We start from the raw sequence: 9,558 nt of genomic DNA on the forward strand, positions 1-9,558 counted from the left end.
AGGAATGAATCCCAACTATACACACTGCCGAGAATATAAAAAAAAAAAATCTGCACAAGCTGTCTACTGCACATTGTTTTTAAAAACAAAATATCAGCAAGATACCAGAAGTGACCATCCACAGGGGTGTGTGGAATAAGGCACAGAGCATCCCAACAACTGGGTAAAATGTGGATGGAATAAGGAGTGGAGTGGGTGAGATGTTCAGGGTGTACTTTGTATTTATTTTTTAAAAGAAGATCCAAAAAAGTTCTTATAGTTTGTTGCTTCTATGTACACATATATGTCTATTTTCATTTAGAAACAGTAGAATTAGCCAAAAACAAGTAAAATATAATTTATGGGTGAGGGACAGGAAAGTGAGATCTTTCTTGTTTTATACTTTGATATGCAATGGAAATGTGTTACAGAATCAAAAAATAGATAATCACATCTGTCAAACTGAGAACAAAGACTAATATATCTAATTGTATCAAGTTGATTACAAGTTGCACATAGCAAACCATTACTTCAGTGGCTTTAAATTTCAGCTTTATGACTCAACATTCAGACTAGAGTGTCTTCTAAAGACAAAGACAAATAAATATACCCCCCTCATTCAAAACAAAAGCAAAAAATCTGAAACTATATTCAACAACTTGTTGTTGCTGATATAGCTTCTGTTATTGTGACAGTATCATATGTATGTTACAGGTTAAAGCAAGTCAGTAATAAATGCTAACATTGTTCTAAAGTAAAGCTTACAGTGGTTAGAGAAAAGAGGTTCACACATAAAATAAAAAAGCTTAAGTAAAACCCTGCTATCTTAAAACTTCTATTGAAAGCATACGTCTGTAACAATCAAATTTTGCATTTTTTTATTTTTTAAAGACTATCTGACTTCCTAGTTCTGACCACTGAAAAGCCTAAAAGCAAAGATAACTCGATAAAAGTAGCTATCCTGAGGTCTAACTTGTAATTTCTAAATGCATTTCCCACCAGAGGATCCATGGATTCTTAAAGAGATGACTGATTTCAGAATTGGGTAAAGAAATGCACAAAATAATCTTAGGAATCTTGAAGAACCAGAAAGTTGAAAGACGTCAAAGACCAGAGGGGACTGGACAGAAAGTTTAGAAATCCGCATTAAAAGAAAAAGGAAATCCAGAAAAAGAGGCCAAAAGTGGGGCTATTTTAGTATAACATCCGATCAACTGGAACAAATTAAATGCATAAAAAGTCAAATATTCTACATGCTAATAGACAATATCTAATTTGTCACTGTGACAATTGCTAGAGAACCAACTCACCATTCTGAGCCCTGAGAAAGGAAAATAATCATCAATATATATGCTTTTTCTTTCTATGAGACATATTTCATGTAATTACAGTTAAAGGAATTTTCTTTCTAATTGAAAATTTTCAGGATTTAAATCCAGAAAGAGTGGTGGAAACAGGAAAGCACTGTTTTGCAACATCTTCATGAAAAAACAGATCTAGGCAAAGGGTATCAATGGATGCTAAAACAATGAATGAAAGGTAGAGAGGGAGTACATAATGCATGTATCAGGTTGGCAACATCAGGACCTAGTGCGTATGAGCATCTATCAGAGTGAGGCAACTAGAAATTATGAACCTCTTGAAGTGGTGCCATTAGAAATATGTATCTGCATATGAAATTTTCCAATAAAAAAGCTTGAACTCAAGTGTAAATCTAACTACCAGTTTTCAGGGAAATAACACATAGAAAGGAAGAGAGGGGCAATCCTCTAAACCCAGCGGTCTCTAACCTTTTTAGCACCAGGGGCTGCTTTCCTTGAAGACAATTTTCCATAGACCAGGGTGGTGGGGGGAGGGGGATGGTTTCGGGATGATTCAAGGGCATTACATTTATTGTGCACTTTATTTCTATTATCTTTACATTGTGATATACAATGAAATAACTATACAACTGTCCATAACACAGACTCAGTGGGAGCCCTGAGCTTGTTTTCCTGGAACTAGACTGTTCCATCTAGGGGTGATGGCAGAGTGATGGGGAGCAGCTGTAAATACAGATGAAGCCTCACTCACTGGCCTGCTGCTCACCTCCTGCTGTGTGGCCTGGTTCCTAATAGACCAAGGACTGGTACTGGTCCTGGTACCAGTGTTGTGGACCCCTCTTCTAAATCCAATACTTGGGACATTCTTCAAACCAGCCTACCTCCTCCCACTTTTTGAACAAATAAATGGCATAAAAATTGGGAGAGAGACAGTTAATTTAGTTTCAAAAGAGAACAATCAAGTGCAACATATGAACACATTCTCTAAATAAACTGTGAAAAGACATCTGTTTTTTGAGAATCAGGGAAATTTGAACATGGGCTGGATATTAGATGTTAATATTTTGGAAACAAAATACATTGCGGTTATGTATATTTTGTGAAATGTAATTTCTTCCTTAAAATATTTCAGGAAAAATTAATAAATAGTAAAAAAAAAGAAATAAATGAGAGTGTCTTAAAACAGGTCTGCATGGCTGCTATGGATTGAATTGTGTCCACCCCCCAATTCATATGTCGAATCCTTAAATTCTGATATGATGGTTAAGGGGTAGGACCATTGGGAGGTAAGTAAGTTGATATCAGGTCTTGATGGTTGTCCCTCATGATGGGACTAGCCTTTCCCTCTTTCTATCTCTTATTCTCCCTCTTCCTCCTTCCCCCTCCCTATGACATGTGAAAACATAGCAAGAAGGGAATTGAAGCAAGTCAAGAAGGGAATTGAAGCAAGTCAAGAAGGGTCCTCACCAGGAACCCAATTGTCCACCACTTTGATCTTGCACTTCTAGCTTCTGGTATGACAACTTGTGGGACTAAGAGAGTAGTTTTGTACTTATTGATGAGAGGGAATTTCAGAAAAACATCCACTTGCTTTCTTTATGATCTACTGGATGTTGGCAGCACTTTAACAGCATCATCTTTTAGGATTTTTAATAACTCACCTCCACTAGCTTTGTTCCTAGTAATGCTTCCTAAGGGCCATTTGACTTTATACTCCAGGATGTCTGGCTCTATGTGAGTGTCCCCAGCATCAAGCTCATCCAGGTCATTAAGACCTTTTTTTATCTAGTTCTTCTATGTATTCTTGCCATCTCCTCTTAATCTCTTCTGCTTCTGTTAGATCCTTGACTTTTCTATCCTTTATTGTGCCCAACTCTGAATGAAATATTACTTTGGTATCTTCAGTTTTCTTGAAGATATCTCTAGTCTTTCTCATGCTATTTTTTCCTCTATTTCTTGTTCACTTAAGGAGGCTTTCTTATTTCTCCTTGCTATTCTCTGGGACTATGCATTCGGTTGAGTATATCTTGCTCTTTCTCATTTGCCTTTCTCTTCTCTTCTTTTTCAGCTATTTGTAAATCTCCTCAGACAACCACTTTGCCTTCTTGCATTTTTTTCCCCTCTGGGATGGTTGGTCACCTTCCCTGTACAATGTTACCAACATCTATCCATAGTTCTTCAGGCACTCTGTATTGGATCTTCAGCTTCAGCATCAAATCAATATTGTTCTACTACTTCCCAGAACAAAACACATGCTTTCAATCACATGACAAATAGTCAACTTTGGGAAAGATTAATACCACTGGGGTCCTGTCCTCAATACTGTCTCTACTCCAGGTGGAGAGAACTTATATCCAGCTTCGCCAACAGCAAGGTAGCATGCCAGTCTGAGTGTAGAGTCAAAATTCTGAATTTTAAAGCCAATTAAGTAATGTTTTGTTATGTACAGATCCCCTGAAGGAGGAAGTGGCATTCAACTCCAATATTCTTGCCTGGGAAATTCCATGAACAGAGAAGCCTGGAGGTCCATGGGGGTCACAAAAGATTCAGACACAACTGAGCGACTAAAGAACAACAACAACAAATGGCAGGCAACACTTTTCATTCACACTAGTCAGTGCATGAATTAGCACATGCTCTTCACCCTGCCATGGCAACTGGTGACACTGCAGATGGTGAAGCATTCATCAGTCTGTATTCCAGGAAGACAATGTCCCAGGTCAGAGCCCCAGACAATAGTGAGATGCTTTCTCAGTGTCTCCCTCCATGCCCCACCCTCTTGTCTTCTCTGCATTGCTTCCAAGTTCCCTAAGCCCAGGACTAAGGAGCAACTGGATTGACCATCAGACAGATCTGAATTCAAATCTTGGCTGTACTACTTAAGGCCCTATATCCTTCAGGAAGAGGCTTAATGCCTCTCAACCTCAATTTCCTCATCTGTAAATTAATGACAATTTCATGCTTTCAAGGTGCCCATGAAAAGCACACAGGTAAATGCAGTCAGTGTCTATGGGCTTTTCAAAAGGATCAGGCTCTGTGCATGTGAGACTGGAGTGGGCAGAGAAGGCCTGCCTTAGGAAGACACATTTGAGATGGTGCTGAATGTGGAGAAGGAACCAGCCATGCAAAAAGATGGGAGAAGAACATTCTACATGTGGGAAATAGCCATTGCAAAGGCCCAAGGTAACCAAGGTTAATAAATCGATACTTTTTCACCTCCAATCTTCCTTCCACTCTTGGAACTTGGCTACAGGTCACCCACCGAAACTTCATCAAATACTTCACTCATGAGATACCAGCAGGGAATCATCTCAACCTTCCAGAAGGAAAACCCTGGGGCTGTCACAGGGCTGAGTCAGCTCTGAGCCCGGGGTCCAGTACACAAGGTGGTTATTGCCAGGGGCACCACAAGTGACTCTTAGCTTTTCCATGTGCTTGTCCTCTCCCCTAAATCCCCAGGGAACTGATTGAACTAAGAGACAAGTAATAGCTCCTGACTCATCTTCCCCTGTGTGATGATCCCGTGGTTCCCTGATCATACTGCTCTCTGGACACAATCTGTTTCCTCTATTCCTTCTCTGAAGGTGGCTTGTGAACAACATCAGCACCTGACCCTGAAGAATGGTATCTGGAACTTAACTGACAGTCAGCTAGGACTCAGGGATGCCTAGCCATGTCCTGTGCATCTGTCCTTTTCTCCAACCAGATGAATAAACCAAATTCTCAAAGAACATCACGATTCACTCCCTCTCAAGGCCCTCACAGTTCCAAGGGCTATTTTGAGCATCGAAAAAGGAACATATCCCTTGAATTTAGGCTAGTCTCAGCCTCCAACCTCACTCCGCCAGGGGTTTCTTGAGGAAATAGTAAGTTACCGCATTGAATTTGCCAGAGGGTTGAACAGAAAATGCTCCTCACTGTGAACACAGGTCTATGTGACCCAGTCTCCCAAGGGTCTGTGTTGTGTGAATGAGGAGCGGGAGCTCTGGGCCTGCTGAGCTGGGAGTGAGTCAGCTACCACCTGCATGACTGCTTCCTGGGGCCACTCCAGCTGGGGCTGCCTCCACTGTGTCTGGAACCCAGCAGAATCAGCTCCCAGTATTGCTTTTCTGCTGCTACTGGAAGGCAAGTCAGCTGATAGAATTGCAGCCAGACTTGAGGGACAAGGAGAAAGGACTTTGTCACCTTGGCACTTACAGACCTCTGAGAGCTGCCCAGCATTGGATGCAATTGAGTTTCCTCAGATCTTTGCTTTCCCAGAGGTCTCCCAGCCCAAGAACCAGAGGTCTGGGGTCCCAAGTCTTCACTAAGTTACCTGCAGCCTTAGAGTGAGTCACACACCCCAGGGTTCAGTTTCCCATCTCTTGGATGAGGGAGACTGGACTTTCTCCAGAAAGCTTGTTCCAGACTGAAGCTCAATGTCAATCAGTGGACAAGTGGCTCAGAGGTGCATGTTGCCAAGGATGCTGAGGCTGCATCTGGTGGGCAGGGGGCCGTGACTGCCTGGTGATGCTCATGGACCCCGAGCTCATGACTGGGAGTGGTAGACCACTTGGCACACAGCTGTGTGAGGCCTTGCCTACTGACACTTTCCGTCACTTGGATTCTGTGCGATGAGGTTCTGTGTGATGAGTTGACTCATTGGAGAAGACTTTGATGTTGGGAGGGATTGAGGGCAGGAGGAGAAGGGGACAACTGAGGATGAGATGGCTGGATGGCATCACTGACTCAGTGGATGCAACTCTGAGTGAACTCCGGGAGTTGGTGATGGACAGGGAGGCCTGGCATGCTGCAATTCATGGGGCCGCAAAGAGTCGGACACTACTGAGCGACTGAACTGAACTGAACTGAAATCAGAAGTTGCCAACTGGAAGGTTGTAGATTCCTCTGCAGAAACCTGAGTTGGGCTGATGAATTAGCTCTCCGAAAGGAATTCTGGGAACAGGAAATGCCAGGACTCTTAGATAAATTAGGAAGTATTTTAAATGCTTTAGATGACCTGTCATTTTGCTGTCTAGCTTGGGATGATGCCCACAGTTAGAGTGGAATCAAAGGGCTCCTGGAGGGTCCCTCTCCCTATGGCTCATTAGCAGTGAGTACGGCTCTATCCCTTCATGTCCAGAGCAGGAATTCCAGCAGGAAGGAAGTGACCTTCAGTAAGGTTAACCAAAAAACAGTAGGCCTGGTCCTCTCATAGGCACCATTCTTTTCCCAGTGCTTCTTCCTTCCTGGATCCTGAGCAATCTGCCCACCTTTTGGTAACTGGGTTATGAACTCCTCTTCTCTTCCTTTCCAAATGTCCCCACAGCCCCACTAGTGGTTCCCTCCCTACCCAAGCCCTCTCCCTCACTTGAAGATGGCACTAAAGAAGAGAAAATCAGGAAGCAGCTGCCCAGTTCATTCTTTTAAAAAATGTCCCCATTCCTTCCACCTCCAGGCCATGACCTGACTCATCAAAGTCTCCAGCTGGATGAACAAGCAAGTTAGCAGGGGGGTGCAGGTGGGGGTGAGGGTGGGGTTGTTGGCTGTGGGTGATGGTGATCAGATGACAGAAGAGCTGGATAGAGAGCATGTGGGTCTCCAACCACTCAGTCTTTTGGGGGCCTGCCTGAATCTGCTTTTCTTGGGCCCCTCAGGGTACCACTAAGACAGAGACTTTAAAATAGACATTTTGTAAACTTCTGACTACAAAATTATTTCAAACATAACAAAAATAATAAAGAATAGTGTCATGAACCCTGTATTTCATCACTCAGCATCAATAACTGCAAAACTACTCTCTTAGTCCCACAGGTTGTAGTAAACTGGAGACTAGAAGTGCAAAATCAAGGCAGTGGACAATTGGGTTCCTGGTGAAGACACTCTTGTTGACTTGCATCAGTTCTTTTCTGGCTGTGTTCTCATATGTGGTAGGAGAGGGGACAGAAGAAGAGGGAGAATAAGAGAGAAAAAGAGGGAGAGGCTAATACCATCATGACGACCCTACTATCATAACCCCATGTCAACTTAATTACCTTGCAAAGGCCCTACCCCCTAATACCATCACATCAGGATTTAAGGGTTCAACATTAGAATTGGAGGATGGACACAATTCAACCCATAGCAACTACACAGATCTGTTTTTAAATCAAGACAGATCCTCACTTATTAAATTTCCTGAAATACATTAAGGAAGAGATTCAGTTCAGTTCAGTTGCTCAGTCGTGTCCGACTCTTTGCGACCCCATGAATCGCAGAACACCAGGACTCCCTGTCCATCAAAAACTCCCGGAGTTCACTCAGACTCACGTCCATTGAGTCAGTGATGCCATCCAGCCATCTCATCCTCTGTCGTCCCCTTCTCCTCCTGCCTCCAATCCCTCCCAGGGTCAGAATCCTTTCTAATGAGTCAACTCTTCTCATTAGGTGGCCAAAGTACTGGAGTTTCAGCTTTAGCATCATTCCTTCCAAAGAAACCCCAGGGCTGATCTCCTTCAGAATGGACTGGTTGGTTGCAGTCCAAGGGACTCTCAAGGGTCTTCTCCTACACCACAGTTCAAAAGCATCAATTCTTTGGCGCTCAGCTTTCTTCACAGTCCAACTCTCACATCCATACATGACCACTGGAAAAACCATAGCCTTGACTAGACGGACTTTTGTTGGCAAAGTAATGTCTCTGCTTTTGAATATGCTATCTAGGTTGGTCATAACTTTCCTTCCAAGGAGTAAGTGTGTTTTAATTTCATGGCTGCAGTCACCATCTGCAGTGATTTTGGAGCAGGAAGAGATTACCATTTCACAAAACGTACATAATCACAATGTATTTTGTTTCAAAACAATTAACATCTAATATCCAGCCCATGTTCAAATTTCCCTGATTCTCAAAAAACAGATGTCTTTTCACAGTTTATTTAGAGAATGTGTTCATATGTTGCACTTGATTGTTCTCTTTTGAAACTAAGTTAACTGTCTCTCTCCCAATTTTTATGCCATTTATTTGTTCAAAAAGTGGGAAGAGGTAGGCTGGTTTGAAGAATGTCCCAAGTATTGGATTTAGAAGAGGGGTCCACAACACTGGTACCAGGACCAGTACAAGTCCTTGGTCTATTAGGAACCAGGCCACACAGCAGGAGGTGAGCAGCAGGCCAGTGAGTGAGGCTTCATCTGTATTTACAGCTGCTCCCCATCACTCTGCCATCACCCCTAGATGGAACAGTCTAGTTCCAGGAAAACAAGCTCAGGGCTCCCACTGAGTCTGTGTTATGGACAGTTGTATAATTATTTCATTGTATATCACAATGTAATAATAATAGAAATAAAGTGCACAATAAATGTAATGCCCTTGAATCATCCCGAAACCATCCCCCGCCCCCCGCCACCCTGGTCTATGGAAAATTGTCTTCAAGGAAAGCAGCCCCTGGTGCTAAAAATGTTACAGACCGCTGGTTTAGAGGATTGCCTCTCTCTTCCTTTCTATGTGTTATTTCCCTGAAAACTGGTAGTTAGATTTACACTTGAGTTCAAGCTTTTTTATTGGAAAATTTCATATGCAGATACATATTTCTAATGGCACCACTTCAAGAGGTTCATAATTTCTAGTTGCCTCACTCTGATAGATGCTCATACGCACTAGGTCCTGATGTTGCCAACTTCATACATGCATTATGTACTCCCTCTCTACCTTTCATTCATTGTTTTAGCATCCATTGATACCCTTTGCCTAGATCTGTTTTTTCATGAAGATGTTGCAGAACAGTGCTTTCCTGTTTCTACCACTCTTTCTGAATTTAATTACTGAAATTCTTCAATTTAAAAGGAGATTGTTTGGAGAGATTGGCCAATACCCTCCAATATTCTTGCCTGGACATGGGGAGAGGGGAGGAGAAGGTGAGATGTATGGAAAGAGTAACATGGAAACTTACATTACCATATGTAAAATAGATAGCCAATGGGAATTGGCTGTATGGCTCAAGAAACTCAAAAAGAGGCTCTGTATCAACCTAGAAGAGTGGAATGGGGAGGGATATGGGAAGGAGCTTTGAAAAAGAAGGCATATATGTACACCTATGGCTGATTCATGTTGAGGTTTGACAGAAAACAGCAAAGTTCTGTAAAGCAATTATCCTTCAATAAAAAATAAATTAATTTTTTAAAAGGCTTCTTTAACTGCAGTTACATGAAATATGCTTCATATAAACAAAAGCAACATAAATATTGATAATTATTTTCCTTTCTCAATGCTCAGAATGGTGAGTTGATGCCCTAGCAATCTGTCACA

This window comes from Capra hircus, chromosome 29, assembly GCF_001704415.2.
Source record: "Capra hircus breed San Clemente chromosome 29, ASM170441v1, whole genome shotgun sequence".
NCBI classification, from domain to species: domain Eukaryota; kingdom Metazoa; phylum Chordata; class Mammalia; order Artiodactyla; family Bovidae; genus Capra; species Capra hircus.